We start from the raw sequence: 8260 nt of genomic DNA, 5'->3' as shown, positions 1-8260 counted from the left end.
GGTCCCACCCACTCCCAAATTCCTCCTACTCCTCATCCACTTACCTGTGAATTCATTCCTAAGCCTGCCTCCTGGTGCCCCTAGGTTTATGACCCCCTCCCTCCCCACGGTATGTGTGAGAGGGATCTGGGTTGTATGTGAAACTGCACCTTAACTCCCCCCTTACCCCCAGGAAGCACCCACCTGGAATGAGAAGCCCTTAGTATCCTCCAGTCAGCTTTGCTCTGGGCTGGGCAGCCCCTGCTCTGACCAGGACGAATTCCCAGCCCTCCTGGCCTCAGCCTCCTCCTCTGGGTCCTGTTCTATTTCCTGCTCACCGTGCAAACATTGCCCCCACCCCCCCATTTGCATCCCAGAGGGCTGACAGAGGAGCCACCAGGGTTCCCAGATTTCAATGAGACCGCAGTGAGGCTTCCCTGCCACCACTACCTACCCACCCTCCACCCACACAGTGCTCAACTCAACCACATGTGTGGGTGCTTGCTGTGTGCCAGGCACGGTGCCAGGACCGGCCCAGGCCTCTGCTGTCAAGGAACTGGCACCCGAGTGTGGAGAAAGAGCAATGACCTCAACACCTAATGCCATAAATGCAGTGGAAAGGAGACAGTGGAAGGCAGGGGCACACAGGGAACACCTGGGCAGCCCTGAAAGAATTGCAGGGGTGAGGCTCACACAGGTTGGGAAAAGGGGTGAGGATGGACTGAACCAGGAGGGTGCACCCAGAGAGGAAGCTGTCCTAGCTAAGCCGGCCACAGCAGGAAGTGTGGGGAGCGTGGGGAGTGGGAGTGTGGGGAGTGTGAGAAGCCACATTTCGGAATGGCACACACAGGGAGGGATGATGGGAAATGAGGCTGCAGAAAGCAGGAGGGGACTGACAGTGCACATCTTTGGCCGAGTGGCCTTTTACGTGTAGAGAGTGGGCACCATCCAGGACCTGGAGGGACGCTGAGCAGGAGTCGGGCAGTTTGGGGACACGAGACCATATTGGGAGACTATAGCCATATTCCCGAAGGTGGAAGATAGTTCTGAACTGGGGCAGAATAAAGAGAAAAGGAAGGAAGGAGGCTAGGCTGGGAGCCGGAGATAACCTTGGCAGGAAGCGATGGCTGGTTGCCTGTGAAGGAGTGAAGGACAGGGAGGAAGGGACCTAGAGGAGGGAGGGCTTTGGAGAGGTCAGCTGTGAAAATGTCTCAGCTAGGCCTGGTGTGGGACAGAGACTCGCGATAATGTGCTGGTTATACAACGATTTGTATAAGTGCGCGCGCACACACACACACACACATCCCACCATGCAGGGACGCAGACACACTACTGGCAGGAATGTAAACTGCAGTGGTCACATACCCATCAAAAACATTTTCAATTTTTTTAATATTTATGATAGAGCTCATGCGCTTGCAGGAGATAGATAGAGGAGAGAGGCACACCCTCCACAGATCTGGCCACCCCTCCATCTCCACCGTCCCATTCATCCCATGGGTCTCAGGCACTCATATGCATGCCTTGATACTTCAGGCTGACCAGGAGAGGATTCAGAACTTAGCTGGCTTCTCTGGAGTAGATTGTCGTGGGACTGAGCAGGTGGTGTGGTAGTTAAGGTGCTGGACTCCCACATGGCCAACCATGGTTTGAGTCATGGACCTGGTAGCTCGTTTTCTCACTTTCCTTCTCTCTCTGCGGTGAATGAATGTGTCCTATACCAAACTTAAAATACTAATAATAAACAAAATTAAATAAATTTTTAAAAAGAACATCATTGCTCCATCTTGGAGCCAGGCCCATCAATAGTGTGTGTGTGTGTGTGTGTGTGTGTGTGTGTGTGTGTATGTGTATTTAGAGGCTTTAATTGTGCCTTAGGACACATGCACTCACTAGGGAGAGAGACAGACAGACAGAGAGTGAGAAATCACCCCTCGGGGGGATGGCTACATGGCAATCTCTTCTCCATTCTCCTCCTGGGATCTTGGGCGTGCACACATACGTGCCTGTCGTGAATTTCAAGCCACTGGGTCTGGGACTCAAATCATGGTCGACCATGTGGGAGTCCAGCGACATAAACACTATGCATTTGCTGGTCCCCCATCAATAATATTTTTCAAGGCCCAGCTTGGGGGTGCGGTCAGTAACAAAAGCAAGGCAATGGTGAGAGCCGCGTGATTGACAATGATTCCGATCCCAGGCCAGCTTGAAAACACACAGTGATGCGGACCTGGCTGAGTAGAAGGCGCCATCATTGGAGTCGACATCCGCCACAACAAGGACCGCAAGGTTCGGCACAAGGAGCCCAAGAGCCAGGACATCTACCTGAGGCTGTTGGTTAAGCTGTACCGGTTTCTGGCCAGACGCACCAACTCCACCTTCAACCAAGTTGTGCTGAAAAGATTGTTCATGAGTCGCACCAACCAGCCCCCTCTGTCCCTCTCCAGGCTGATCCGCAAGATGAAGCTTCCTGGCCGGGAAAACAAAACGGCTGTGGTCCTGGGGACCATCACAGGTGATGTGCGCTTGCAGGAGGTGCCCAAGCTGAAGGTGTGTGCGCTGCGTGTGACCAGCCGGGCCTGCAGCCGCATCCTCAAGGCTGCGGGCCAGATCCTCACCTTTGACCAGCTGGCCCTGGACTCCCCCAAGGGCTGTGGCACCGTCCTACTCTCCGGTCCCCGCAAGGGCCGCGAGGTGTACCGCCATTTTGGCAAGGCCCCTGGAACCCCGCACGGCCACACCAAACCTTACGTCCGCTCCAAGGGTCGGAAATGTCAGCGTGCCAGAGACCAACGTGCCAGCCGAGGCTACAAAAACTAACCCCGGATGCTGCCCCGTTATTAAAAAGCTTTTGGATTCTGACCAAAAATAAAAAGAAAAGAAAAGAAAACACACAGTGAGGAGTGCCCAAGGTCCTGGCTGGAGAGCTGGGGAAAGGGGAGGAGATTTTCAGGCTGCTTCTTCCCATTCTGGTTCTCTCTCTTTAAAAAAAAAAAAATTATTTATTATTATTATTATTTTAATTTGACCAGAGAAAGAGGGAAGGTGAGAAAGCAAGCCACCAGGTCCAGACTTTACCCACGGCAGGCCATGTGGGAGACCAGCTCTCCAGCCACCACTCCACCTGCCAGCCCCCGGTTCTCTCTTTATCTCTCTCTTGCTTGCGTATGTGTGTGCGTGCTCTCTATCACGAGTAAGATAAATGAACTTAAAACATTTCTCTTGGGGCCAGCATGGTGGTTATGGCAGCCGGATTACCCACAGCCAACTTTGCTGTTCAAGTCCCAGACCTGGTGGCTTGAAAAACAGGCCAGCAAGTGGACGTGCCCAAACTCCTTAGAGGAGAATTAAAAGAGATTGTGCCTTGGCCATGTCCTCTGGGGGCTGAACCCCCACTTTCCCTGTCTCTCTATCTCTCTCTCTCTCTGTCTCTTTATGCCAAGCACATGTACCCTATAGCAAACAAAACAACAAAAACTAACAAAAAACATTTATTTTTCATGCAGAACCCTTTGGCTCAGCAATTCTATTTTTAGGAATTTACCCTGTAGATAAACAGTATATACATATAACTTTATATGTATAATAGTATTTATTGTATCATTGTTTGTAAAAGCAAAACAATTGGAATTTCCTAAGCCTCCACCAATCAGGGACTGGTTAAATAAATCTCGCTATGCCTCTACCAGAGAATGCCACTGTAGTCATGAAAAACAGTACATGGTGTGGTTTGGATAATGTTTTGTGTCCGGGAGATCCATGTGTGGGGACTTGCCTGTACTGTAGAGGCATAAGTGAAAACTCTTGACAGTGTCCCAGGGCACGGCCTTCGGGTGAGAACGTATGATTGAGTTCTGGTGGGTATTTAAGCAAAAGAATGATTCAGAAACTGAAGGACGGCTGCTCTGCTCGCTCAGGCCAGCAGGTGTGCTGGAGGTTAAGGCACTAGATCCACACATGACTGACGACGGCTCGAGTCCTGACCTGGTGGCTCGAAAATCACGCGGGGCACATATGCATGTATCACTAAAATCCCAAAGGAGAATAGAGAAGAAAGGATTGTGGAGTAGCCATCCCCCACCCTCACCCCACCCTCACCCCCCACCCCTGCCCCAGACGGGCTCCTCCAGGAGTGATTTCTCTTTTCCTCTCCCTCTGTCTCTCTCCGCCAACCAAGCACCCTGTGGCAAAAACCTTAAAAAAAAAAAAAAAAAGTGGTGACAAATCCTCGGACATGGGGGTCAGGGACTGAGAGTCATCTGAGATAAAAAGGGACACATTTATTATACATCTGTTGGTATTGTGAATTATTTACCAGGTACATTTGTCCTTTTCTGTTTTAGATTTATTTATTTATTCATTTATTAGAAATTAGGGACTTTTTTAAAAAAAAGATTCATTTAACTTTATTTAGTATTATTTTTATTATCTTCCAGTTTGATCAGACAGAGAAAGAGAGAGAGAGGGAAAATGAGAAAAGCCACAAGGTCTAGGACTCAAGCCATGGTAGGCCAGAGCCTTTAACCACCACACTACCTGTCAGCCACAAAATTTATTTATTTAATTTTATTCATTATTATTCTTATTAAATTTGACCAGAGAAAGACAGAGAGAAAGAGGGAGAAAGAGAAAGCAAGCCATCAGGTCTGGGAGTTGAACTGCAGTTGGCCATCTGGGAGTTCAGTGCTTTAACCACCATGTCACTAGCTGGCCCCCATTTTTTTTTTAAAGAATTATTGTATTTAACTTTATTTATTTATTTACTTATTTTTTAATTTGACCAGAAAGGGTAAGAGAGAGAGAGAGAGGGGAAAGTGAGAAAGCAAGCCGCCAGGTCTGGGACTCGAACCATGGTCAACTATATGGAAGTCCAGCACACCCAATCACCAGGTCACCTGCTGGTCCTTGTTTTATTTAAAAAATAATTATTTATTTTGTTTGTTATTATTATTATTACTATTTTAAAATTTGATCAGAGAGAGAAAGAAAAAGAGAGGGAAAGTGAGAAAGCAAGCTGCCAGGTCTGGGACTCGAATAGTCAGCTATGTAGGAGTTCAGCACCTTAAACACTACACCATCTGCCAGCCTCTAACTAGGTACATTTGTTATTACTATTTTTAATTTATTTAAGGTTTTTGCCATAGGGTGTGTGTGCTTGCCAGAGAGAGACAGAGAGAGGGAAAGTGAAAAATCACCCCCTCGGGGGATGGCCATGCCAAGATCTCTTCTCCTACATTCTCCTTCGGGCATATACACACATACACACACACACTCACACTCACATTCACACGTACCTGGCGTGATTTTCAAGCCATCAGGTTCAGGACTCAAACTATAGTTGGCCACGTGGGAGTCCATCAGCCTTCACCACTACACCACCTTTCCCATCATTTGTTAATTTTTTTAAACAAAAATTAGTCTGAAATTAAAAACATACCCTCAGTTTCCTAAATATAGCATCAAAGATAGAAATCATAGACTCGTTTCCTTCCTTCAAACGCTCATTGCTCATCTGCTATGCACGAGGTCCTTGTGTAGGAGCCAGCACAACACCAAGGAAAAAACTGACATAAAAGAAGTAATTATGGGGGACCAGCAGTTAGCGTAATGGCTATGTCGCTGGACTCCCGTATAGTCGACCACAGTTCGCGTCCCGGACCCAGTGGCTTAAAACTCACGCCGGGCGCGTATGCATGCGTGCCCAAGATCATGAGAGGAGAATGGAGGAGAAGGGATTGCGGCGTGGCCATCCCCCCTGGGGGGGGTAATTTCTCGCTTTCTGTCTCTCTGTCTCTCTCTGTCTGTCTGGCGAGCGCATGCGCCCTATAGCAAAAACCTCTCCAAAAAAATAAAAGAAGTAATTATGGGACCAGCAGATGGCATAATGGTTACATCACTGGACTCTCACACAGTTGACCGTGATTCAAGCCCCAGACCTGGAGGCTTAAAACTCACTCGGGTCGTGTGTACCTGCGTGCCCACAAATCCCAAGAGGAGAACGGAGGAGGAGGGATTACGGTATGGCCATCCCGCCTGCAGGGTAATTTCTCATTTTCTAACTCTCTCTCTGTCTCTCTGGTGAGTGCACATGCCCTATAGCAAAAATCTCTTAAGAAACAAAAGTAATTATTGGGGCCAGCAGGTAATATAGCACTTAAGGCACTGGATTCTAGGTTGTCAACTGTATGGTTCAAGTACCGGACCTGGCAACTTGAGAATCACACCAGGCATGTGTGTGCATACGAGCTCAAAATTCTGCAAGGAGAATGGAGGAGAAGGGATTTTTATGTGACCAACCTACTGGGGGGTGATTTCTCACTTTCCTTCTCTCTCTATCTCTCTGGCAAGCACATGCACCCTTTAGTAAAAATTGAAAGAAAAAAAAAAAGTAATTATGAAGGCCAACTGGTAGTGTGGTGGTTATGGCAAATGGAACCTACAGGACCAATTGCAGTTTGAGTCCCAGACCCGATGGCTTGAGAAACATGTTGGGTTGCATGTGTGCAAGCCCAAAATCCCAAGAGGAGAATGGAGGAGAAGAGATTGTGAAGTGTGACCATTCTCTCTGGGGGTGCTTTCTCATGTTTTCTCTCTCTTCCCTGTCTCTCTGGTGAGTGCACATGCCCTATAGCAAATTTTAAAAAATAATTATGGATATTCAGACAAGAAGCCATTTTAAAGCTGAGGTGTGTCCTGGCCTGTTCAGTGAAGCCATGCTCTACGCTCCATCTTCTAGACTCCCGAAATATTCAGACAAGAAGCCATTTTATTTATTTATTTTAATTTTCCTTTTTCTTTCTTTTTTTTTGGGAGAGGTTTATTTTTTGCTATGGTGCACATGTACTCACCAGAAGACAGAGACGGAGAGACAGAAAGCAAGAAACCGCTTCCTAGGGGGGATGGCCATAACACAATCCCTTCTCCTCCATTCTCCTCTCGGGATCTTGGGCACGCACGCACACATGCCTGGCGTGAGTTTAAGCTGCCACCAGGTCCAGGACTTGAACTGCAGTCGACTACATGGGTGTCCAATGACATAGCCATTATGCCAACTGCTGGTCCCTTATTTCTTTAAATGGAAACATAAACTTTTCTTTCTTCCTAACTCCTTCGGAACTGGAAAACATTTGGGAGCATTTTTATTTTGTGGCAGAAGGGTTATTTGTATAAGTTCAATAATGCTTATTGAATTGAATCAGAAATTGGAAATACTCATTATTGGACGGGGCTTTGACTGGAATGTCATACCTGAAGATTAATCAGAAAACTATGGAACTAAAGTGGATCTCAAGTAAGCCAACAGAAGCTCTTAGAAAAATGGCCTGGCACCGTAAATAGTTCTGCCTGGCAGAGAGGATTAGAGAAGATATATGAAAGAATTTATAACATAAAATAACCTGATTTTTCCAGCCCAGCATTGTAATCAGTAGAGATTGCAAAAGGGCAACCACACAGAGGATTATCTTGAGAAAGACTTTGGTTTTTTTTGGGAGAGATTTTCACTATAGGGCGCGTGTGCTCGCAAGGCAGAGAGAGACAGAGAGACAGAAAGCGAGAAATCACCCCCCAGAGGGGATGGTCACGCCGCAATCCCTTCTCCTCCATTCTCCTCTCGGGATCTTGGGCACGCACACACATGAGCCTGGCGTGAGTTTTAAGCCACCAGGTCCGGGATGCGAACCGCGGTCAACTACGTGGGAGTGCAGCGACATAGCCATTCTGCCAACTGCTGGTTCCTGAGAAAGACTTTGAAGGAAGAAAAAGAGACTGATCTTTGCTAGCAGATGGTGTATCACAGAACACTTGGTACGCAGGGCTGAATTGAGGTTTATGTGTGAGTTGTGTGCTGGGCATTTGCTTTTCAACAATTCGAGTAGTTGACATGTAAATGTTTTCTCAAAAATATTTAAAACCATACTGTTTCTGTTGCCACACATAGCATTATACAAAATTATAAAAAATATTTTAAACATTGTCTTTAAAATTCAGTATTTTGAAATTTTGAAAGTTGTTTATTAACTGTCAAGAACGATGATGTATGAGTAAAAAGTTTTTGATATGTAAAGTAAATGTTTATGGAATAATGTAAAAATAAATAAAATAATGGACAAAAGAAAGAAAAGTAAAATAACATCTAAAAAATGATGAAATCAGTATCACAAAAGGAGACATAGAAGACGGTAAATAAAAAATAGAAAATGCATGTGTGGGTTCCAGCTCCATGACTCAGGGGAAGCCAGGTCCCACGTGGGAAACAAAAGTCTGAATTCCTCCTGAACGC

General features: G+C 46.7%; 1 pseudogene; it reads left to right on the top strand.

Moving 5' to 3' along the window:
* Window positions 1-2038: 2038 nt before the first annotated feature.
* Window positions 2039-2880, top strand: LOC102483551 (60S ribosomal protein L18 pseudogene; annotated as a pseudogene).
* Window positions 2881-8260: the final 5380 nt, after the last annotated feature.

This window comes from Tupaia chinensis, unplaced genomic scaffold (assembly GCF_000334495.1).
Source record: "Tupaia chinensis unplaced genomic scaffold, TupChi_1.0 Scaffold000542_1, whole genome shotgun sequence".
NCBI classification, from domain to species: Eukaryota; Metazoa; Chordata; class Mammalia; order Scandentia; family Tupaiidae; genus Tupaia; species Tupaia belangeri.
This window is presented reverse-complemented; position numbering and strand designations above follow the sequence as displayed.